We start from the raw sequence: 26,508 nt of genomic DNA, 5'->3' as shown, positions 1-26,508 counted from the left end.
AAAGAAGCAGGCAGAGAATGAATAGACCAAACTAGGGAAAGTCAAGAAAATATCTAAAAATATCTAAAGAGAAAAGTCCCTCTGTATCAGCATAGGGCTTTAGAAAACATAGGGAGGACAGCACTGGCTTACAATTTTCCAGAGCTCTGTGACGAACTGGTGAATGAAATTTAAGTCCAGGCATATAGGATGTTTAAGGAACTCTTTAAAAGTGAGTAAATCTCAGGGCCTCCAACAAAGCCAAACTCAACCCCAGCCAGTATCTCTCCACTCATTTACCTCCACACTCACATGCCACAGAAACTGAAATTAGAAGGAAAACCCAGCTTGTGGTCCAGACAAGATAGCACAGACCATTTTTCCCAGTTAATCCCCAATAAGCACAAATATAAACAAATAATACAAGGGACAACTAAAGAACTCTGGAAGGTGGAAAGAAGAAGGTAAACTCCTTTGAAACCCTACAACTAGAAGAACAGCACAGAGGCAGGATGTCTTACGCCTACCTCACCCAAGTGAAGAAAGCCACCCAGACCTGGTTTTTCCCAGGCACAGCCTAGTAGCAGAAGGCAGCCCATGTAGGCCAATTCCTCCCAGAATAGAACAGGTGTCCCTCTGACAAATATCAAGGAAGCCAGACACCACCAGCAAGACAGATTAATCAGGAACCTCAACAAAAACAAATAGCCAGGGGAAACACTCTCCTTCACCATGAGGCCTGAGACTCCCCTCCTTTTTTTTTTTTCCAGTTTGCTCGTTTTTTAATTTCTAAAGCTCCGTCATAAACTTCTAGCAGGTGCCCATGTCACCTGCCACACTCACACCAGGTTGTCTGTGTAGCCAGGAAACAAATGACCATCAACAGACCAGGCCAGGGAGGTACACTGGGGCAGTTCTGCCTTGCTGCCAGTACTGATAACTTCTTGCTTCAGTTCATCTACGATGATAAGTCCCAGATCTTGATGCCGGGGCCCACGACAACACAGAGCCAGTAGCAGTTGGTACTGAAGCATAGGGTGTTGATAATGCCCCTACTATCTAGCATATAAAGGTGTTTGCCTTCATTGAGATCCCATAGCATGGCCTGGCCATCCTTGCCTCCAGATGCACAGAGGGATCCATCCGGAGAGACAGTCACAGTGTTCAGATAACCTGTGTGGCCAATGTGGTTGGTCTTCAGCTTGCAGTTAGCCAGATTCCATACCTTGACCAGCTTGTCCCAGCTACAGGAGACAGTGATAGGGTTGCTGCTGTTAGGCAAGAAGCGAACACAAGACACCCACTCTGTGACTCTCATACTAGACAGTGTATCTGCACATACCCAGGTGTTGGGAACAGGCCCCCAAATCTGGCCATAAACTGGCCCCAAAACTGGCCATAAACAAAATCTCTGCAGCACTGTGATGTGTTCATGGTGGCCACAATGCCCTGGAAGGCTGTCGGTTTACTGGAATGAGTGCAAGGAATGCCTGGCCCACCCAGGATGGAAAACCGCTTCAGGTGTTCCTAAGCCACAAACAATAGCACCAGCGATCTGTGCCTTAGGGACTTGTTCCTGCTGCAGATGACTAGCCAGAGCCCATCCCTTTGTTTTAGCCCATTCCTTTGTTTCCCATAAGGAATACTTTTAGTAAATCTATAATCTATAGAAACAATGCTTATCACTGGCTTGCTGTCAATAAATATGTGGGTAAATCTCTGTTCGGGGCTCTCAGCTCTGAAGGCTGTGAGACCCCTGATTTCCCACTCCACATGCTATATTTCTGTGTGTGTGTCTTTAATTCCTCTAGCGCCACTGGGTTAGGGTCTCCACGACCGAGTTGGTCTCGGCACCCAGGGTATTCTATAACTTGATGGTTTTATCTCATGAGCCACAGGCAATCTGCTGGTTGTCAGGGGAGGCCACATTCGGCATGTCCTTGTATGGCCGACAAACTGTCTCATGGTAATGCCCATTGTGAAATCCCAGAGGCACGGGGTTCCATCCAAGGAGCCTGACAGGACAATGTGACCATCTGAGGAGATGACCAAGTCACTAAGAAAGTGGGAGTGACCACACATAGCATGTTGTGGGATGCCATAGTTGGTATCTTCCCTGCTCAGTTTCTACATAATGATGCTCTTGTCTTGAGAGGTGGACAGGATCATGTCCAGGAACTGTGGAGTAGCAGTGATCTGGGTTACCCAGCAGTTGGGGCCCTGAGGGTGCCACAAAGGGTCATCTGCTCAGTCACAGTGATGGCAATTCGAGATTCCTCTTTTCCATCAAGAGAAACAAAGGCAGGCACGAAGAACCAGAAGAGAGGGGGCCTGCTCAGGAACTTCTGTCTCCACAAGCAGCCCGGTCAAGAACCTTGGTCTTCACAGGTCTGAGGATCTCCTTCTCTATCCAGAGACATCAGAACAGGCAGTCGGAACTGGCAAGCAAAACCCAGTTTTGCTAGATATCCAATCTCAGGAAGCCTCTTGTTCTTCACAGGTCCAAGACTCTCCTCCCCTGTCCAGAGACATCAGGGTAGCAGGGAACATGGTAAGGAAATCCCAGCCCATCCCTTCCCCAGCAATAGATATACAGTAACTCAGCATAAGAATGAATCTCCTACTCCCTCAGGCAGCACCACCAGAGATCAGTGAGAGCCCTAGTGCCACCAGATACAAGAAGCCAACCAAAACAACAGTGCAGACTCAAAATTAAACTATCATTGGAACCACAACCCACAAAACTATAGGCTAAGACCTGCATGATAAACCTAAACAGGATGATTGTTTGTGAAAATAAAAGGTTGAACTAGTCCTCAGAATCTCCTAACATATTAGACAAAATATTTAAGTTTCAAATGGAAATCACCTGTCACACCAAAAACCAAGAAAAACTATAACTTGAATGAGAAAAGACAATCAACCAATGCAAACACCTAGATGAATCAGCTGTTGAAATTATCTGACAAGAATTGTAAAACAACCATCATAAAAACGCTTCGACAATCATTTATAAATTCTCTTAAAACAAATGTAAAAATAGAAGATCTAAGCAAGGAAATACAGTTATAAAAGCAACCAGATGAAAATTATGTAACTAAGAAATGCAATAACAAAAGACAAGCTAGATAGGCTCAGTAGCAGAGTGAAGATGGCACAGGATACAATCAACGAGCTTATGGACAGAAAAAACAGAATTCACCCAATCCAAACAACCCAGAAAAAAATAGACAGAAAAAATTAAGAAAGCCTCACAGACCTGTGGGACAACAACAAAAGATCCAACATTTGTATCAACAGAGTGCAAGGAGAAGAGAAAGAGAGCCAGACTGAAAGATAATTCAAAGAAATATGGTCCAGCCTGCTGTATAGCTACAGAAATCAAGACAGTGTGCTATTTATTAGTCGAAGACAGACAACAGATCAATGAAACAGAGAATCCAGAAATAACCAACACAAATATGTTCAACTGATTTTTGACAAAGGGCTAATAGTAATCCAATAGAAGAAGAACAGCCTTTTCAACAAATAGTACACGGGCAATTAGGCATCTATTGGCATAAAGGAAAAAAGAACCTTGACTGACAACTGTTACAAAATTTAACTCAGCCCTGGCACAGTGGCTCACACCTGTAACCCCAGCACTTTGGGAGGCCAAAGCAGGCATATTGCTTGAGCCCAGGAGTTCAAGATCAGCCTGGGCAACAAAGCGCAACCCCATCTCTACCAAAAAAATAAAAAGAAAACAAAAATTTAACTCAAAAGGATTATGGACTTAAATGTAAACATAAAGCTGCTTAAAGCTGCTAACATTTAGAGAAAAAAATACAGGAGGAAATCTTTAAGATCTAAAGCTAGGCAGAGTTCTTAGATTTGACACCAAAACCACAATCCAAAAACGAAAAAAATGAATAAAATAGACCTCATCAAAAGTAAAATATTTTGCTCATGTGAACAAGATGAAAACAAGTTGCAACTTCTGGCTTCTAGTGGGCATGTAAGAAAATTGGTCTATGCAGGAGGTTGAGGGGGGAGGATCACTTAAGGCCAGGAGTTCAAGTCCAGCTTGGGCAACATAGCAAGAGCTCATCTCTAAAAAAAAAAAAAAAAAAAAAAGAAAAAAAATACTTGGAAGTCACTAGGCCATCCTCCCAACAAGAAAAGCTAAACAAACTGAAAAATCTACAACTCTTCTCAGATCAGTAAGAGAAATGAAGTCACATGGCAAACCCCTGCCCCACAAATTGGAGAAACAGGTGACTGCAAAGAATCCCATCATACTGAAGCAGAAAACTCAGCAGGAACCAGTGCAGGGTAGGAAAAACTGAACTGTAATTGACAAACTGCTGAAGGCTCAGTGCCAACAAGTGGGAAACTTAAAAATGTCACGGGGACTCAGTCATAGAAGAGCCTTCATACTCTTACTAATTTCACCTCCAGTAAATCAATATGGTTCTCACAGTATGTATTACAGGGTGGAGGTTAAAAAAAAAAAAAAAACCTACTACTTCTGACGGTGGGGGAAGCAAAATCATTTTTAAATAAGCTAGAACATTCTGTTCTTAATAAGGTCTTTCCCTCAGGAGAAACTATTTAGTCGGAGCCTGCTGGGGTTTTATCAGAGCCTAACTAACTTATAGGAAGGGAAATAGGAAATACCAATTGCAGCCCATACTAGCCATGCTGTCTTACCTTGGGAGGCAGGGGATAGTTTTAACAAACATCTGTGAGAGTCACACCCAGAGACACAGAGACTCATTAAAGGACTGAGATCTAATCATTGGACTGTAGAATGCTTCCTATCGCCCAATACCTTACTGCCACATTACTAAAGGCCTATTTACAAAGCAGCTCCTTTTACCCAAGACATCAGCTTCAGCTATCCAGAAAAATTTATATGGCATACTAAAAGGCAAAAAAACACAGTCTAGGCTGGGCATGGTGGCTCATGCCTATAATCCCAGCACTTTGGGAGGCCAAGGCAGGTGGATCACCTGAGGTCAGGAGTTCAAGACCAGCCTGGCCAACATGGTGAAACGCCATCTCTACTAAAAATACAAAAATTGGCCAGGCGTGGTAGCAGGCACCTGTAATCCCAGCTACTTGGGAGGCTGAGGCAGGACAATCGCTTGAACCCAGGAAGCAGAGGTTGCTGTATGCCAAGATCACACCACTGCACTCCAGCCTGGGTGACAGAGTGAGACTCCATCTCAAACAAACAAAAAAACAGTCTGAAGAAAGAGAGCTAGTATAAGAACCAGACTCAGACATGGCAAATGATGTGAGAATTATCAGATCGATTACTAAAAACAACTATAATTAATATGCTAAGGGTTCTAATGGATAAAATAGACTGCATAAAAGAACAGATAGGCAATGTAAGCAGAGAAATGGAAATTATAAGACAGAACCAAAAAGAAACACTAGAGATCAAAAACACTGTAACAGAAATGAAGAATGCCTACGTTGAGTTCAATTAAGTTGATAGGCTCAGTCTAGTAGACTGGACACAGCTGAGGAAATCGAGGATATCCCAATAGACATCTAAAAAAAAAATACAAAGCAAACAGAAAAAAGACTGAAAAAATACAGAGCAGAATACACAAAAACTGTGGGATAACTATAAAAGGTGTAACATACATGTAATGGGAATGCCAAAAGAAGAATGAGAGAAAGGAACGGAAAAAATATTTGAAACAACAATAAATGACAATTTCACCAAATCAATGTCAAGTACTAAACAATCAATCTAAAAAGCTCAGAAAACTCCAAGCAGGATAATGATTAAAAAACAAACAAACAACAACAACAAAAAAACTACATCTAGGCATATCACAATTCAAACTACAGAAAATAAAAGATAAAGAAAAAATCCTGAAAGAAGCCAGTGGAAAAAAGACATTACCTATCAAAAAGCAAAGAGAATAATTACATTGACATTACCTCCAAAACTATATAAGAAGGGAGTGAAGTGAATTATTTAAAATCTTAAGATAAAAAGTAAAAAAATTAAAAACAAAACACACCAACCTAGAATTATGTATCTTGCAGAATTATCCTTCAAAAGTGAAAGAGAAATAGTTTCTCAAATATAAAAATTGAGGGAATTTGTTGCCAGTAGACCCAACTTGCAAGAAATGTCCAAAAGAAAAGTTCTTCAGGGGGAAGAAAAATGATAGAGGTCAGAAACTGATATCTATATAAAGAAAAGCACTGGAGATGAGTAAGTGAAGGTAGGATTTAAAGAACACTTGTTTTTCTTACTCTCAATTGATCTAACACATAAGCATTTGTTCAAAATAGCAGCAACAATATATTCGATTATGTATGCTTGTGTGTGTATATAGATATATGCTTATGTATGTTTATCTATAAGTGAAATAAATAACAGCAATGGTACAAAGGATGGAGGTGGTAATTAGTATTTTATTATTTTGATCCTACTAAAATCTGGAACAAGGCAAGGCTGTCCCCTGTCACCTCTCCTTCTCAACATCTTACTGGAAGTCCTACTAATGCAATAAGATAGGAAGGAGACATTAAAAGTGTACTGATCGGGAAAAATAAAATAAAACTGTGTTTGTTCACAGATGACAAGATTGTCTGTGTAGAAAACTTGAAAGAATTGATCCAAAGAACTCCTTGAACTAATAAGCAATTACAGCAATGGCAGGCTTCAAGGCTAATACACAAAAGTCAATTGCTTTCCTATATACCAGCAATGAATAAGTACAATTTGAAAGTAAAAACACAATACCATTTATATTTGTAGCCTCCAAAATGACATACTTACATTTACATATAAATCTAACAAAATGTGTTCAAGATGAACACAAGAAAAACACATTTCTGATTAAAGAAATCAAAGAACTAAATAAATGAAGAGATACTCCATGTGCATGGACAAGAGGAGTCAATATTGTGAAAATGTCAATTCTTCCCAATTTCATTTACAGATTCAATTTAATCCCAATCAAAATCTGATCAAGTTATTTTGTAGATATCAATAAATAGATTCTGGCAAAAGACCCAGAATAGCCAACACAGCATTAAAGGAGAAGAATCAAGTTGGAGGACTGACACTGCCCAATTTCAAGACTTATAATAAAGTTACAGTAATCAAGGCAAGTGTGGTATGAGCAAAAGAACAGACAAATAGATCAATAGAAGAGAACAGAGTACAGAAATAGACCAACAAAAAATGCAGTCAACTGTTCTTTGATAAAGAAAGCAATACAACCAAGAAAAGTCTTTTCAACATAACGGTGCTAGAACAATTGGACATCCACTTGCAAAAAAAAAAAAAAAGAGCCTAGACACAGATCTTACACACTTCACAAAAATTAACTCAAATGTAAAATGCAAAAGTAAAACTCCTAGAGGACAACATGGAGAAAATTTAGATTCCCTTGAGTTTGAGTATGACTTTAGAGATTTAACACCAAAGGCATAATCCATGAAGGAAAGAATAAGCTGAACTTCATTAAAATTACATTTTCTGCTCTTTGAAACACACTGTCAAGACAATGAAAAGACAGCCCACAAACTGGTAAAATATATTTATAACAGATATCTCCAATAAAGGACTGTTATCCAAAATATACAAAGAATAATAAGAAAACAACCCAATTTAAAAATGGGCCACAGACCTTAACAGACAACTCACCAAAGAATATACACGGACTTGGCCGGGCGCAGTGGCTCACGTCTATAATCCCAGCACTTTGGGAGGCTGAGGCGGGCGGATCACGAGGTCAGGAGTTCAAGACCAGCCTGACCAACATAGTGAAACCCCATCTCTACTAGAAAAAAAATAGAAAAATTAGCCGGGCATGGTGGTGTGTGCCTGTAATCTCAGCTACTTGGGAGGCTGAGGCAGGAGAATGGCATGAACCTGGAAGACGGAGTTTACAGTGAGCCGAGATCCCGCCACTGCACTCCAGCCTGGGCGAAGATAGAGCGAGACTCTGTCTGGAAAAAAAAAAAAAATACACGGACAGAAGATAAGCATATGAAAAGATGCTCCACATCACATGACTTCCAGGAAATGCACATTAAAACAACATTGAGATACCACCTCACATTTATCAGAACAGCCAAAATCCGGGACACTGTTAATGCTGGTGAGGACGTCAAGCAACAGGAACTCTCATTTATTGCTGGTAAGAATGCAAAATGGTATAGCCATTTTGGAAGACAGTTGGACACTTTGGAAGACAGTTTGGCAGTTTCTTACAAAACTAAAAGTACTCTTACCATACAAAATGCAATCATATTAACTATGATTAAATTAAATGCCCCATAAGTCCTTGGTATGGAAAGGGTTGAAATTTTATATCCACACAAAAATCTGAACGTTGGACATCAATGTTTACAGCGGATTTATTTATAATTGCCAAAACTTGGAAGCAATCCAGATGTCTTTCAATAGGTGAATAGATGAACTGTGGTAAATACAAAAAATGGAATATTATTCAGCACTAAAAAGAACTGGACTATCAAACCATGAAAAGACATGTAGAAATTTAAATGCACCTTGCTAAATGAAGGAAGTCTATCAGAAAAGGCTATATATGGCACGATTATAACTATATGACATTCTGAAAAAAGCCTTACTCTGAAGACAGTTGATATGATTTGGCTCTGTTTCCCCACCCAAATCTCATCTTGTAGCTCCCAGAATTCCCACGTGTTGTGGGAGGGACCCTGTGGGAGATGACTGAATCATGGGGTGGGTCTTTCCCTTGCTATTCTCGTGATAGTGAATGGGTCTCACGAGATCTGATGGTTTTAAAAACGGGAGTTTCTCAACACAAGTTCTCTCTTTGCCTGCTGCCATCCACGTAAGATGTGACTTGCTCCTCTTTGCCTTCCACCATGATTGTGAGGCCTCCCCAGTCATGTAGAACTATAAGTCCAATAAACCTCTTTCTTTTGTAAAATTCCCAGTCTCGGGTATGTCTTTATCAGCAGTGTGAAAATGGACTAATACAACAGTAAAAAGATCAGTGATTGCCAGGGTTTAGAGGGAAGAGAGAAATGAATAGTTGGAGCACAGAGGATTTTTAGGACAGAGAAATTACCCTCTATGATGCTATAATGGTGGATACATGTCACTGTATATTTTTTCAAACCCATAAAATGTACAACGCCAAGTGAATCCTAATGTAAACTATAGTCTTTGGGGGATAATGGCATATCAGTGTAGGTTCATCAATTGTAAACGAATATACCACTCTGGTGAGAAATATTGCTAATAGAGGATGTGTAAGGGGTGGAAGTATGTGAGAAACCTATACCTTCCTCCAAATTTTGCTGTGAACTTAAAACTGTCCTAAAAACATTCTATTATATAAAAATAAAAATAAGAATAAGACCAGCTACAGATTGGGAGCAAATACCTGCAAGCCATATCTGCAAGCCACATCTGCAAGCCATATATCTGACAAAGAACTACAATTTAGAACTATAAAGATCTTTCCAAATTCACCAGTTAAAACAACAACAACAACAACAACAACAATCCCAGGCTGGTCTCCAACTCCTGGCCTCAAGCAATCCTCCCACCTTAGCCTCCCAAAGTGCTGGGATTACAGGCATAGGCCAATATACCCAGCATGAAGAGGTCAATAAAATGAGATTTTTAAACAATAGTTCTATAATTTCCTGGATAGTAAGTATAAATCAGGCAGAAACAGAATATTATACAAAAGTGCATGCATGTTATTAGCAACAGTATCTACTTTTAAAAAGTATATTTTTAGAAAGTAAAACTAGTAAAAATCCTACTAAAATATCAACTATTTAGATTTATTTAAATCTATCTTATTTAATGTTATTTAATTTGGTATTTAGGATTAAGTGAGTGCTTACATGTTGAGTTTTCCATTCACATAAATAGTGATTTAAAACTTTTTTAAAAAACCATTAAAATTGCTATTTTTCTAAAATCAGAAGTTTAATTTACATAAATCTATAAATACATAGTCTTTAAATAGAAATGGAAGTTATTAAATAGTAAAATGTAAAACAGATAACTAGTTTCCTTGGAAGGATAATAGCATTCCCACAGTATTTCTTATGAATATAAGGGTATATGCAAGTATCTGTATAAAATGTCTCCTGTTTTTCAACTTTTGCCTTCACAACTGGCAACTTTTACATTGTCCAAGTATAAAGATGGAAATTTTAAATATTTGCTTTTTTGTAATTTGTAATAAATTGCCTAAATTGTGAGGGCAATTTATTTTTTAACAGGATTATGTTTTATGGTTGAAAATATTCATTTATTTCCTTTATTTTAACATTGATATGGAGATTCAACTATACTACTGGAAGTATGCTAATTTATAAAAATCAGAAATACATGAATAAATACTATGTAATAGAAATAGGAAATCCTTCATTCTTCTCCCAACATATAGTCTTATGAACTACAAGGAAATTCAATACAGCTTGAATTTATAATCCTTGGCTAAGTTATATTATCAGAATATGTGTGTATAGTAATAAAGACTATAAAATAATTAATCAGTTAAAGTACAAGATGAATTATCATAAGGTATTTCCTACCTTTTACATGCTTCAATACTGACAGTTGTAAGTCACAAATAAAGTGACTGTGTTTGAATAAAATATTAAGCTGCCACAGCAAAACAGAAACAAAGTCAGAAAAAGCCACTAAGCATGCAAGTACAAACCAAAAAACTGACTTCACATGAATACAAAGTGAGGTCTTTTTTCAGAAGCACTTAAACGCAGAAAGGAACAGTCACCAAAGCTTAGCTACCAAAACAAGATCATTCATTACCAATTAATATACACTGACCTTCACTACCTATGGACATAATATTTAAAACTTCTCCTATGCTTTCTTTATTTGAAAGGGTTGGTTCTAACTCAGTTTAAGATAAAAGTTACATGCAAGTGAAACAGCACCTGACTGGCCAGCCTATTGGAACAACATTAACGGATGATGATCTCCCACTGAGAGAAAACAATTAATAAAAACTTTGAAAGTCTATAAACAAATGAACAACATGTTTGCTTTTAAATCAACTATTATATTTTTATTTTTAAACTACATTTGAAGTACTTATATTTAAAATTATTTAAGGAGAGCAGAATTATTAACAGAAATGTTTTCTTTAAGGTATTGATATAAATCAACAAGCATTTATTAGGGAATCATGTGAAAGATAATTGTAAAGTATACAAAGATAAATGAAATCTAGATTACTGCCTTCAAACAATTTGCAGTATAGTAAAAATAACTAGACAAGTTCACAGGTAATGAGGATACAATTAATTCATTCAAAATTCATTCATAGTACTGGTACCAAAACAGACATACAGGCAAATGGAACAGGACAGGGACCTCAGAAATAACACTACACATCTACAACCAACTGATCCTTGACAAACCTGACAAAAACAAGCAATGGTGAAAGGATCTACTATTCAATAAACAGTGCTGGGAAAACTGGCTAGCCATATACAGAAAACTGAAACTGGACCACTTCCTTACACCTTATACAAAAATTAACACAGATGGATTAAAGACTTAAAACCAAAACCCTTAAAAATTTTAGAAGAAAACCTAAACAAAATCATTCAGGACATAGGCATGAGCAAAGACTTCATGAAGAAAACGTCAAAAGCAATTGCAACAAAAGCCAAAATTGATACATGGGATCTAGTTAAACTAAAGAGCTTCTGCACAGCAAAAGAAACGATCATCAGAGTGAATAGGCAACCTACAGAATGGGAGAAAATTTTTGCAATCTACCCATCTGACAAAGGTCTAATATCCAAATTAACAAGGAACTAAAACAAATTTACAAGAAAAAAACAACCCCATTTAAAAGTGGGCAAAGGATATGAATCGACACATCTCAAAAAAAGACATTTATGTAGCCAACAAACATGAAAAAAAGCTCCACTGATTGTTAAAGAAATGCAAATCAAAACCACAATGAGATACCCTCTCATGCCAGTCAGAATGGTGATTATCAAAAAGTCATGAAAAAATAGATGCTGGCGAGGTTGTGGAGAAATAGGAATGCTTTCACACTGTTGATGAGAATGTAAATTACTTCAACCATTGTGGAAGACAGTATGGCGATTCCTCAAGGATCTAGAACCAGAAATACGATTTGACCCAGCAATCCCATTATCGGGTCTACACCCAAAGAACATAAATCATTCTACTATAAAGACACACACACACATATGTTTATTGCAGCACTATTTAAAATAGCAGAGTCACAGAACCAACTCAAGGGCCCATCAATGATAGACTGGATAAAGAAAATGTGGTAGATAAACACCGTGAAATACTATGCAGCCATAAAAAGGAATGAGATCATATCTTTTGCAGGGACATGGATGAAGTTGTAAGCCATCATCTTCGGCAAACTAACACGGGAACAGAAAACCAAACATCACATTTTCTCACTCATAAGTGGGAGGTGAACAATCAGAACACATGGACACAGGGAGGGGAACAACACACCAGGGCCTGTTGCGGGGTGAGGAGGTGAGGGGAGGGAACTTAGAGGATGGGTCAATAGGTGCAGCAAACCACTGCCACACACATACCTATGTAATAAACCTGAAAGTTCTGCACATGTGTCCCAGAACTTAAAGCAAAACAAACAAACAAACAAAAACCACAATGAGATACTATCTCACACCACTCAGAATGGCTATTACTAAAAGTCAAAAACCAACAGATGCTGGTGAGGTTGTGGAGAAAAATGAATGCTTTTACATTGTTGGTGGTAGTGTAAATTAGTTCAACCATTGTGGAAGACAGTGTGGCGTCCTCAAAGACCTAGAGAAAGAAATACCATTTGACCCAGCAATCCCATTACTGGGTATATACCCAATGAAATATAAATCATTCTATTATAAAGATACATGCATGCGTATGTTCACTGCCTCACTATCACAATAGCAAAGACATGGAATTAACCTAAATGGCCATGAATGATGGAATGGATAAAGAAAATGTGTACATACACACCACGGAATACTATGCAGTCATAAAAAGGAATGAGATTATGTCCTTTGAAAGGACATGGATGGAGTTGGAAGCCATAATTCTCAGCAAAGTAACGTTGGAACAGAAAACCAAATACCGCATATTCTTACTTATAAGTGGGAGCTGAACAATGAGAACACATGTACACAGGGTGGGGAATAATACCCACTGGGTCCTATGGGACAGCAGGGGCGCCGGGAAAGGGAGAGCATCAGGAAGAATAGCTAATGAATGCTGGGCTTAATACGTAGGTGATGGGATGATCTGTGCAGCAAACCACTAGGGTACATGTTTATCTATATAATAAACCTGCATATCCTGCACATTTAATCGTGAGTTTATAACAGTTAAGGAAAAACTTAATAAATAAAAGTAAATATCCTACTTAAAAGTTACCCCTACCTCCTCCTACAAAAGCTACACTTGTTCCAAATTTCATATACACTTCTCAAAGAAAACCTACCAAATCTATAAAACGCAAAAGCAAGGAAAGAAGGTAAAACAAGCCGCGGGGTTCCAAGATGGCCAAACAGGAACAGCTCCAGTCTACAGCTCCTACCATGAGCGACGCAGAAGATGGGTGATTTCTGCATTTCCGAATGAGAAACCAGGTTCATCTCACTGTGGCTTGTTGGCCGGTGGGTGCAGGACAGAGGGTGCAGCCCACCGAGCATGAGCCAAAGCAGGGCAAGGCATTGCCTCACCCACAAAGCGCAAGGGGTCAGGGTATTCCCTTTCCTAGCCAAGGGAAACTGTGACAGATTGCCCCTGGAAAATTGGGTCACTCCCACCCTACTACTACACTTGTCCAATGATCTTAGCAAACACACCAGGATATTATATCCTGTGCCTGGCTTGAAGGGTCCCACGCCCATGGAGCCTTGCTCATTGCTAGCACAGCAGTCTGAGATCCCACTGCTAGGTGGCAGAGAGGCTGGGGGAGGGGCACCCGCCATGGCTGAGGCTTGAGTAGGTACACAAAGCGGCCTGGAAGCTCGAAATGGGTGGAGCCCACCGCAGCTCAAGGAGGCCTGCCTGCCTCTGTAGACTCCACCTCTAGGGGTAGGGTATAGTCCAACAAAAGGCAGCAGAAATCTCTACAGACTTAAATGTCCCTATCTGACAGCTTTGAAGAGAGTAGTGGTTCTCCCAGCACAGAGTTTGAGATCTGAGAACGAACAGACTGCCTCCACTGACCCCAAGTAGCCTAACTGGGAGGCACCTCCCAGTAGGGGCAGACCGACACCTCACAGGGCCGGGTACCCCCCTGAGACGAAGCTTCCAGAGGAACCATCAGGCAGCAACATTTGCTGCTCAGCAATATTCGCTCTTCTGCAGCCTCTGCTGCTGATACCCAGGCAAAGAGGGTCTGGAGTGGACCTCCAGCAAACCAACAGACCTGCAGCTGAGGGTCAAAGATACAACATACCAGAATCTCTGGGACACATTTAAAGCAGTGTGTAGAGGGAAATTTATAGCACTAAATGCCCACAAGAGAAAGCTGGAAAGATCTAAAATTGACACCCTAATATCACAATTAAAAGAACTAGAGAAGCAAGAGCAAAGACATTCAAAAGCTAGCAAATGGCAATAACTAACTAAGATCAGAGCAGAAATGAAGGAGATAGAGACACGAAAATCCCTTCAAAAAATCAATGAAACTAGGAGCTGGTTTTTTGAAAAGATCAACAAAATTGATAGACCGCTAGCAAGACTAATAAAAAACAAAACAGAGAAGAATTCAATAGACACAATAAAAAAATGATAAAGGGGATATCACCACCAATCCCACAGAATTACAAACTACCATCACAGAATACTATAAACACCTCTACGCAAATAAACTAGAAAATCTAGAAGAAATGGATAAATTCCTGGACACATACACCCACCCAAGACTAAACCAGGAAGAAGTTGAATCCCTGAATAGACCAATAGCAGGCTCTGAAATTGAGGCAACAATTTATAGCCTACCTACCAAAAAAAGTACAGGAACAGATGGATTCACAGCTGAATTCTACCAGAGGTACAAGGAGGAGCTGGTACCATTCCTTCTGAAATTATTCCAATCAATAGAAAAAGAGGGAATCCTCCCAAACTCATTTTATGAGGCCAACATCATCCTGATACCAAAGCCTGGCAGAGACACAATAAAAAAAAGAGAATTTTAGACCAATATCCCTGATGAACATCGATGCAAAAATTCTCAACAAAATAATGGCAAATGGAATCCAGCAGCACATCAAAAAGCTTATCCACCATGATCAAGTGGGCTTCATCCCTGGGATGCAAGGCTGGTTCAACATATGCAAATCAATAAACGTAATCCAGCATATAAACAGAACCAAAGATAAAAACCACATGATTATCTCAACAGATGCAAAAAAGGCCTTTGACAAAATTCAACAGCCTTTCATGCTAAAAACTCTCGATAAATTCGCTATTGACGGCACGTATCTCAAAATACTAAGAGCTATTTATGACAAACCCACAGCCAATATCATAGTGAATGGGCAAAAACTGCAAGCACTCCCTTTGAAAACTGGCACAAGACAGGGATGCCCTCTCTCACCACTCTTATTCCATATAGAGTTGGAAGTTCTGGGCAGGGCAATCAAGCAGGAGAAAGAAATAAAAGGTATTCAACTAGGAAAAGAGGAAGTCAAATTGTCCCTGTTTGCAGATGATATGATTGTATACTTAGAAAACCCTATCATCTCAGCCCAAAATCTCCTTCAGCTGATAAGAAACTTCAGCAAAGTCTCAGGATACAAAATCAATGTGCAAAAATCACAAGCATTCTTATACACCAAATAACAGACAAACAGAGATCCAAATCATGAGTAAACTCCCATTCACAATAGCTTCAAAGAGAATAAAATACCTAGGAATCCAACTTACAAGGGATGTGAAGGACCTCTTCAAGGAGAACTATAAACCACTGCTCAATGAAATAAAAGAGGACACAAACAAATGGAAGAACATTCCATGCTCATGGATAGGAAGAATCAACATCGTGAAAATGGTCATACTGCCCAAGGTAATTTATAGATTCAATGCCATCCCCATCAAGCTACCAATGACTTTCTTCACAGAATTGGAAAAAACTACTGTAAAGTTCATATGGAACCAAAGAAGAGCTCACATTGCCAAGACAATCCTAAGCCGAAAGAACAAAGCTGGAGGCATCACACTACCTGACTTCAAACTACACTACAAGGCTACAGTAACCAAAACAGCATGATACTGGTACCAAAACATAGATATAGACCAATGGAACAGAACAGAACCCGCAGAAATAACATCACACATCTACCACCATCTGATCTTTGACAAACCTGACAAAAACAAGAAATGGGGAAAGGATTCCCTATTTAATAAATGGTGCTGGGAAAACTGGCTAGCCATATGTAGAAAGCTGAAACTGTATCTCTTCCTTACACTTTATACAAAAATTAATTCAAGATAGATTAAAGACTTAAATATTAGACCTAAAACCATAAAAATCCTAGAAGAAAACCTAGGCAATACCATTCAGGACACAGGCATGGGAAATGACTTCATGTCTAAAACACCAACAGCAATGGCAACAAAAGCCAAAATTGACAAATTAGATCTAATTAAACTAAAGAGCTTCTGCACAGCAAAAGAAACTACCAGCAGAGTGAACAGGCAACCGACAGAATGGGAAAAAAATTTTGCAATCTACTCATCTGACAAAGGGCTAATATCCAGAATCCACAAATAACTCAAACAAATTTACAAGAAAAAAACAACCCCATCAAAAAGTGGGAGAATGATATAAACAGACACTTGTCAAAGAAGACATTTATGCAGCCAACAGACACATGAAAACATGCTCATCATCACTGGCCATCAGAGAAATGCAAATAAAAACCATAATGAGATACCATCCTGGCCACCCAGTTAGAATATGACTGCAAAAAAGTCAGGAAACAACAGGTGCTGGAGAGGATGTGTGGAGAAATAGGAACACTTTTACACTCACAGGACTGTAAACTAGTTCAACCATTGTGGAAGACAGTGTAGCGATTCCTCAAGGATCTAGGAACTAGAAATACCCATTTGACCTTAGCTTATCCCATTACTGGGTATATACCCAAGGATTATAAATCATGCTGCTATAAAGTACACATTACATATGTTTTATTGCAGCAATCTATCTACAGAAAAGACTTCAAACCAAAGTCCCAAATGCCTATCAATGATAGAATGAATTAAGAAAAATGACACATATATCATGGAATACTACCAAGGGCAAAATGGATGAGTTCTGCCATGAGTGGCTCACAGCCTTGCAAATCCCAGCACTTTGGGAGGCCGAGGCTGGTGGATCACAAGGTCAGGAGAGATCGAGACTATCCTGGCTAACACGGGCAGAAACCCCTGGCCTCTAATAAAATACAAAAAATTAGCCAGGTAATATGCATGGGTGCCGTCCCAGTAGCACCGGGAGGTTGAGGCAGGAGGAATGGTGTGAACCCGAGGCGGAGCTTGCAGTGAGCTGAGACGGCCACTGCACTCCAGCCCATGCATAGAGCTGTGACCTCGGGCTCCCAAATAAATAACAACAAAGAAATGGATGGAGTTCATGTCCTTTGTGGGACATGGATGAAGCTTAGAAACCATCATTTCTGTTTTCAACTATCACAAGGACAAAAACTCAAACACTGCATGTTCTCACTCATAGGTGGGAATTGAACAATGAGAACACTCTGACAATGGAAGGGGAACATCACACATCAGGGGTCTGCCGCGGGTGGGGCACGGGAGGGATAGTACTAGGAGACAAACCTAATGTAAATGACAAGCTTTAGGTGCAGCACATCAACATGGTAATGTGAGCATATATGTAATAAACCTTGCAGGTTGTGGTAATATGTACCCTAGAACTTAAAAGTATAATAAAAAATAATAATAAGGGAGAACCAAGGAAATACTTGAAATCAAAAAAAAAAAAAAAAAAAAGAAGGTAAAAGACAACACTCACTGAGTGACAGTTCTACACAAGTACCAGAGCGAAGGTATTTAATTAAATCTTTTCTTATAGTGCTTAGCTCTGAGTGTCTCTGTGTACTTGCTTACACATCGTTTGCATTTTAATCTACTTCTGATTTGAAAGTATGCATTTTTGAAAGACTAGACTGCTACTGCTTTATAATGTCCAAAACTACTATTAATAGATACATATTCCTAGCTAGAATTCCTGGTTAGAAGGTGAGTATAGGCAATGGAGGGTGGAGGAGGAACTCCTTGAATTTCAATTGCTGACTAGTGCCAGCAGATCAAGTCCAACATATATCTCCCAGTTTTCTTATCTTTAACTTAATGCAACCAAATGTAAAAACCGCAGCTGATATCATGTATATTTAAAGTTGAAATTATGTTTTGGGGAAAAAAAAGCTTGGAAATGACAATGTTGCCTCCAGCTATCTCAGAATTTAAACAAAAAGGCAAACTGCAAATAAATTTTGGATGAACAGTATTCTAAGAAACCAGGCAATTCTCAGAAGAGATGTTAAGTACATACAAATTTTCTCTCTTAAAAGAAAATACAGATCATGAAAGAAAAAGCAAGCAGCTGTTTGAAAATAAAAAAGAATAAAGAGGCATAAGAAGCAAATGCAATCCATGAAACCTGCTTGAATCCTACAGCAACAACAACAACAGCAAATATAAATATATATATAAGTTCATATGGAACCAAAGAAAAGCCCACATTGCCAAGACAATCCTAAGCCGAAAGAACAAAGCTGGAGGCATCACGCTACCTGACTTCAAACTATACTACAAGGTTAATGCCTAATATATATATTAGGCATAACAGGGGAGATCTTAATATGAACCACTGCATTAAACACTACTATGACTTGAATATATGTGTCCCTCCAAAATTCAACTTAACCCCCTAAGGTGACAGTATTAAGAGTAGGGGTCCTCAGGAGATGACTAGGCCATGAATGATCTGCACTCATAGATAGAATGATGCCCTATAAAAGAGGCTGCGGAGAGCTGCATTTCCCCTTTGCAGTTCCAGCCCTCCTGTCATATGAGGTCACCAAAAAGGCACCATCTATGAAGAACAGGCCTTCTCCAGACACTAAACCTGCTGGCGTCTTGATGTTGGACTTCCTAGACTCCATAACTATGGGAAATAAATTTCTGTTGTTTATAAATTACCCAGTCTCAGGTATCTTGTCATAGCAGCCAAAATGAACAAAAAGACAAATATATTCTTAATGTTATGGTTATTTTCTTATATATGATACTAGTGCTCTGATTATGTAGGAAATTATCCATGTCCTTAGGATCTGCACGCTAAAAGCTTTAAGTTATCATGATGTCTTTAATATTGTTTCAAATGATTTTTTAAATATATGAACACATAAAGAAAGAAAACGTGGCAAAATGTTAACGGTAAGTCCAGGTAAAAGGTAACAGAGGTGTTCACTGTCCTATATACTCAATTTTGATGTGGCACTGAACATTTTCAATAAATGTTGAAATGAGAGAAATACAGAAAGCATGAGAGGAGGCCAGTTTGAAGCATGATAAGTGAAATCAGCACTAGCCTCAAGAATCATGACAGCCAGCTACATGATCTTGGGCAGGTCACAGAACCTCTCTAGGTCCCAGCTAAAGAAGAAGGAAGTAGAAAAATCTCCAAGGCATTTTTCAGTTATAAAATCCTACTACTACTAAAATTCTACTACTACCTCTCAGCTCTAAAACTGAAAAGATAACCATATGCAAAGTAGAAAAAATAGAACTGTTGTACGGATAAAAATAAAATAGTTAAAACAGATAACCAAATGCCTTTTATAGAGAGCACAGACAACTACTAACTGTTTTTTGAGAAAACATCTTAAAAATTCTTCAGAGGAGCCGAGCACGGTGGCTCAAGCCTGTAATCCTAGCACTTTGGGAGGCCGAGGCAGGTGGATCACAAGGTCAGGAGTTCAAGACCAGCATGGCCAACATGGTGAAACTCTGTCTCTACTAAAAACATAAAAATTAGCTGGGCATGGTGGTGGGTGCCTGTAAGCCCAGCTACTCAAGAGGCTGAGGCAGAGAATTGCTTGAACCCGGGAGGCAGAGGTTGCAGTGAGCTGAGATCATGCCACTGCATTCCAGCCTAGGTGACACAGTGAGACTCCATCTCAAAAAAAATAAAAAAAATTTTTTTCAGAGAAAAAGGTGAAAGATAGGACTACTGACGAATTTAGAAGAAACAAATAATACATAGATTTATTTTAAGGTTTATTCCATTTTACTTTGCACCTAAAATATCAATCCTAAGAAGCTGAATATAAATATCCTCTGATGAAGCTGTAAAACCAAAAAGATAATAAATGAACCTCCTAGGAATTTAGACAAGCTAGATGCTTTCAAGTGAGGTTAGTATGACATACATCTAAGGGTGGGATGCTTGAAAATCTCCAAATAGGCCAGGCACTGTAGCTCACAGCTGTAATCCCAACACTTTGGGAGGCTGAGGTGGGAGGATGGCTTGTGCTCAGGAGACCAGCCTGGGCAACATAACAAAACTCTGTCTCCGTTTCCAGGCTGCAATGAGTTGTGATTGTGCAACTGCACTCCAGTCTGGGCAGTACGGCGAGACTCTGTCCCGCAAAGAAAGAAAAAAGGAAATCTTCAAAATAAAATAACAATAAAATTACATATTAGAACTTTCAATTAACAGTCTGGGAAGATTTCAGACTGGCCAAAAACCTTAAAAGAATTATCTGTTTTAAAAGAATGCAAGGGAGAGTAGACTTAAAACTCAGTATAAAAGTATAGACCAATTATTGTCACTTCCAGAAAGACTCTGAAGTCAGATAAAATTCAACTCACAATTAATTAAAAATCAAACAAGGCCAGGCGCAGTGGCTCACGCCTGTAATCCCAGCACTTTGAAAGGCCAAAGCGGGAGGATCACCTGAGGCCGGGAGTTCGAGACCAGCCTGACCAACATGGAGAAACCCCATCTCTACTAAAAATACAAAATCAGCCGGGCATGGTGGCACATGCCTGTAATCCCAGCTACTCGGGAGACTGAGGCAAGAGAATCACTTGAACTCAGGGAGGCAGAGGTTGCCGTGAGCCGAGATTGTGCCATTGCACTCCAACCTGGGCAACAAGAGTGAAACCCCACCTCAAAAAATAATAATAATACTAATAATTATTATTAGTGGAAAAAAAGCAAAATAAAGTATTAACTAGTATATATTACAAATTTGCTAGATGCTTTATTTCCAGCACTAATGTTATTTCTAGCACTACGGTTAATTGCCTTTTGGTAAAATAAGCAATGTATCAGTTAACAGGAAAGATAGTTTTCTAAAAGGTTTCTGTACATGATACCAGTTTCTAATCAGCTGCTCAAAAACCAAAATTCTTGATGTCATCCTTGAGTATGTTCTCCCTCTTTCCACGCCCAAACAATATAGAAGTCCTATGAGTTCTGTCTCAAAAAAAAAATAAATAAATAAATGAAAATGCATCTCAAATTCATCCATCTCTCCCTTATTGCTACAACCCCATCATGCAGGCCACCACTATCTTACCTCAGCTCCTTAAAGCTAGCTTTCACTTTCATTTCAACCAGTCCCTGTCTCACACAGTAGTTAAAATGATATAAGATGCAAACCCCGGGCCAAACCCTCCGAAGCCCTAAATAGTTCTATAATCTCTTCCTACTCAAATCTGCCTCTTTCACTATGTCAACCGCACTGGTATTCTTTGGTTCCTCAAATTCACCAAGCTCTTTCCTCATTCAGGGTCTCTGCACACAGTATTCCTTCTAATGAGAATGCTCTTCCAATCAAAAACAACTCCCTTCCCCTGCCCTAACACACACACAATACTCACTCTTTAAATAGCTCCTTCTCATAGAATAGGTCTCATCTTAAATATCAGCCCCTCAGAGGAGTCTTATATGACCCTATCTAAAGTAGATTCTACCTCCTCATCTCCATATTATCTGTTTTTCTGCTTTCCTTAAAAAATTGTATTATAAGGCCAGGCACAGTGGCTCACGCCTGTAATCCCAGCACTTTAGGAGGCCGAGGCAGGAAGATCATCTGAGGCCGAGGCAGGAAGATCATCTGAGGCCGAGACGGGAAGATCATCTGAGGTCAGGAGTTTGAGAACAGCCTGGCCAACATGGCGAAACCCCGTCTCCACTAAAAAAATACAAAAATTAGCCAGGCGTGGTGGTGAGCACCTGTAATCCCAGCTATTGGGAGGCTGAGGCAGGAGAATCACTTGAACCCAGGAGGCGGAGGTTGCAGTGAGCTGAGATGGTGCCACTGCACTCCCCTGGGTGACAGAGCCAGACTCTGTCTCAAAAAAAAAAAAAAAATTGTATTATAATTGTTTTGTCAATTTATTTTTAACCTGTCCCCTCCCTCAGAATATAAGGATGGAAATAAGGATGGAACATCCAGCATAGTCATCATTATATGCTCAGAAGCAGCACACCATATGATACTTAGAATATCAATGTACCTCTCAAATGAATTAATGAAATAGTCAATGAATATACGATTATATTAGACAATGAGATTAATAATGCTATTAATGGAAATACAGAAATGTAGAACAAAGTGCAAGTATTTGAGAAGAAAAATGTGATATGCTCAGTTTGGTGTCAAGTGGTTAAAAAAATAGGACTCATGGGCGCACAGGCTGAGGAAGAGATACAGATTGGCATTCTGCTAATTATAAGTGTTAGTTGAGAAAAATAATTATGTCACAAATGAGATCAAATAATTGGGATAGATGACAAGCAAAAGATAAATAAACATGAATATAAAACGATAATAGCCCACATAGACAGGAGAATAATCTAACATAAAGAATACTACAAAATCAAGACAAGTCGCAATTTCAGAGACCCAAAATAAAAACTGTTTTAGTGTCTTACCAAGAAGAATAAAGTAATCCTACCTTACTGCTGTTCATTGCTGGCCATGCCTTAGCTAAAGTAGCATGTCCATGATGAGGTGTCACACATTAGGGACGAAGGAGATACTGAGAAAGCGTGCAGTGAAGTCCAGCGAAAATGATCACAGGTCTAGCCAAAAACCATGAGCTGCAAGAAGAAATTCAAGGAGTCAGAACTGTTCACTACGGAGAAAGAGATAAAAATGCACACTTTCAGTATACTTGGCTATTCCTGGAAATTAACTGCGACAGCTTATGACAATTGCTATGTTAAAAATAAGAATGCTACACTTACCTGACTTATCTTCCACTGTTTACTCCCTCTAACTTTCTCTAACTTTCCGAAGGAGTAATGTATTTTTACCTTCTCCTCCAACCTATTCCCCCAGTTTTCAAGAGGTAAGTCATGTTTTTCTCCATTTTTACATCATAAAACTAACTTCAAATTTGAAACACACCAGGCACAGTGGCTCACACCTGTAATCCCAACACTGTGGAAGGTCAAAGCAGGAGGATGGCCTGAGTCCAGGAGTTCGAGGCCAGCCTGGGCAACATAATAAAACCTAGTCTCTAAAAAAGTTAAAAAATTAGTCAGGCATGGTGGCACACACCTGTAATCTCCGCTATTTGGGAAGATGAGGTGGGAAGATTGCTTGAGCCCAGGAGATGAGGCTGCAGTGAGCCATGATCAGGCCACTGCACTTCAGCTTGGGTGACAGAGCAAGACTTTGTCTCAAAAACCGAAAAAGTTTGAAAGGCATCAGAAGCAGCCAGTGATTATGCTTGTTAAAATATTACTACAGCCTAACATAGTAATTAAGTACACAAGAAAAACTTTTTCAAAGGCTGGGGAAGGTCTGGGAAGGATTCCCCCAGCAAACACATACTTTCTCTGCCTCATATTTCTCTGCCTCATAAATATGCCTCATATTTATTTATTTATTTGCTTGTTTGTTTGTTTGTTTGTTTGAGATGAAGTCTCACTCTGTCACCCAGGCTGGAGTGCTATGGCATGATCTCAACTCACTCAGCCTCCACCTCCTGGGTTCAAGTGATTCTCGTGCCTCAGCCTCCTGAGTATCTGGGATTATAGGCATGTGCCACCACGCCCAGCTGATTTTTGCATTTTTAGTACAGACAGGGTTTCACCATGTTGGTCAGGCTGGTCTCGAACTCCTGACCTCAGGTGATCCACCCGCCTCGGCCTCCCAAAATGCTGGGATTATAGGCATGGGCCACTGCGCCTGGCCTCTGCCTCATATGTTTTAGTATGCCAAAGTATGATCCTTGAATTGGCTGTTCTCCCTTCAGTCCTTGAAAACTGTAAACTCTTCTAAGAGGCTTTTTGGTCACTAGCTCTCTCCTTTATCACTGATGTCAATATATACAGTTTATACCCCTGTTACAGTATCTCGCTTTTTGCCTGTGCCATACTATTTTTAATCTCAACTTCCTGGTTTATCACAAGCTCCCTCCTTCTTCCAACTCTTCTTTTTTGTTTGCCTACTCTGTTTCCTATCATTTCCCCTATTGCCTTGACTTTCACATGAATCAGATGACATTCCATAAATATTACCAACAAGATTATTTCTTTCCTTCTGCTCAGGAAACAGACCAAACACAGTATGTCAGACATATTCTCCAAGTCTACTTTTCTAATCTTTTAACCATTTCCAAAGGGTGCCTTCACCCCTAGGAAAGCATGTTATTCCCTTCTAGATATAGCAAAGCTCCTAAAGCTAGAATTGGTTGGAAATCTAACTACATGTAATTGAAGTGTTAATACATTTCTCGTCTTCCATAAAACTGTGATATGATTGAGACAGGGTTTTCTATCTTAACATAGCCACTTGCACAGTACTTGGAACACAGTAGCCAGCAAACAAGTGACTACCAAACGAGTGAAATTCCAAAATGAGTTATGGTTTCCTCTGATTTGTACACTTTGGTGTAAAGTAAGGCTTCAACAAGAGTTGTTATATAAAACGATAAAATTCATGACGAAATTATTTTTAAATATAAAAATTTTAATGATGGCCAGATGAGGTGGCTCATGCCAGTAATGTCAGCACTTTGGGAGGCCAAGGCAGGAGGATCGCTTGAGTCCAGGAGTTCCAAACCCTCCTGGACAACATAGTGAGAGCCCATCTCTACAAAAAAATACATAAATTAGCCAGGCGTGGTGGCATGTGCCTGTAGTCCCTGCTACTTGAGAGGTTAAGGTGGGAGGATCACCTGAGTCCAGGAATTGGAGGCTGCAGTGAACAATGACTGTGCCACTGCACTCCAGCCCAGATAACAGAGTGAGACCCTGCCTCAAAAAAAAAGAAAAAATTCAGTCATGACTTCACTTTTATGCAGCTTTCAATATATCATCTTTAATTAAACCCCCAGGGTATAGTTCAGTAAACAGTATTACTCACACAGCTTTCTGAGGAACAAAACACGTTCTATATGTATCCAATTACACTCCAAAGACAAAGCCAAAAATTACTGGATTATCCAATTAATATTAAAAATTTTTAAACTCTCTTTTCTATCAGCAAAGATAGTTGCATTATTTAGGATTCCCTGTTCTGGTCTCTCACTTTGCTATGGAAATGGTTTCCATAGACCCAAGTTCAAGAAAGACAACTATTCAACTGAGATTTCAGGCCCAATATTGAGCAGTGTCAAGTATCTTGCTCAGGAAAGCTAGTCAACTGTAGTCCTAGCTACTTAGGAGGTTGAGGCAGAAGGATCCCTTAAGCCTAGGAGGTCAAGGCTGCAACAAGCTGTGATCACACCACTGTATTCAAGCCTGGGTAAGACAGCAATGCCCTGTCAAGAAAAAAAAAAGAGAGAGAAAAGCAAGCAAGCTAGTCAAAGGACCCATGTATTATGTCTCAATCGCCAACTCAGTCTTTTCTATAATTTTTATTTTTCGATGAAACAAAAAGCATTTTTCTTTGATAGTGAAAAGATTTGGGTTAAAAGTAACAACCGTTTTTGGTGGCATCTCTAAATGGAACTTTTTTTTTTTTTTTTGAGACAGGGTCTTCCTCTGTCGCCCAGGCTGGAGTGCAGTGGCACCATCTCGGCTCACTGCAAGCTCCACCTCCCGAGTTCATGCCATTCTCCTGCCTCAGCCTCCTGAGTAGCTGGGACTACAGGTGCCCACCACCACGCCCAGCTAATTTTTTGTATTTGTAGTAGAGATGGGGTTTCACCGTGTTAGCTAGGATGGTCTCAATCTCCTGACCTCGTGATCCACCTGCCTCAGCCTCCAAAAGTGCTGGGATTACAGGCGTGAGCCACCATGCCCAGCCTCTAAATGGAACTTTTAAAATTCAAACCACTATAAACCTATGAATCAAAAAAATTATATTCCTTGTGTTACTTCAAAGGTATTATCATGCTTACCAGACTCAGCAAAGGTTTCCATACATAACAGTTGAAAACGCACAACGACTGCTTTCTAATGCACCTTAATCTTCCCCACCAACTTCCTCAATTACACATACTTTCATCTCTAA

The 26,508-nt window shown here is 39.4% G+C and overlaps 1 protein-coding gene and 1 pseudogene across 1 annotated transcript in view; both read right to left on the bottom strand.

The window, feature by feature from the left end:
• FER (FER tyrosine kinase) overlaps positions 1–26,508 on the bottom strand; it is a 448,142-nt gene that overhangs the window by 402,783 nt on the left and 18,851 nt on the right. The window contains 1 exon segment of the mRNA XM_017960295.3: positions 22,997–23,141. The gene's annotated coding sequence lies outside the window, so the exon portion shown is untranslated.
• LOC103885306 lies at positions 780–1,603 on the bottom strand (annotated as a pseudogene).

This window comes from Papio anubis, chromosome 5, assembly GCF_008728515.1.
Source record: "Papio anubis isolate 15944 chromosome 5, Panubis1.0, whole genome shotgun sequence".
NCBI classification, from domain to species: domain Eukaryota; kingdom Metazoa; phylum Chordata; class Mammalia; order Primates; family Cercopithecidae; genus Papio; species Papio anubis.
Note: the sequence above shows the minus strand (reverse complement) of the source record. Positions and strands in the feature narration are given on the sequence as shown.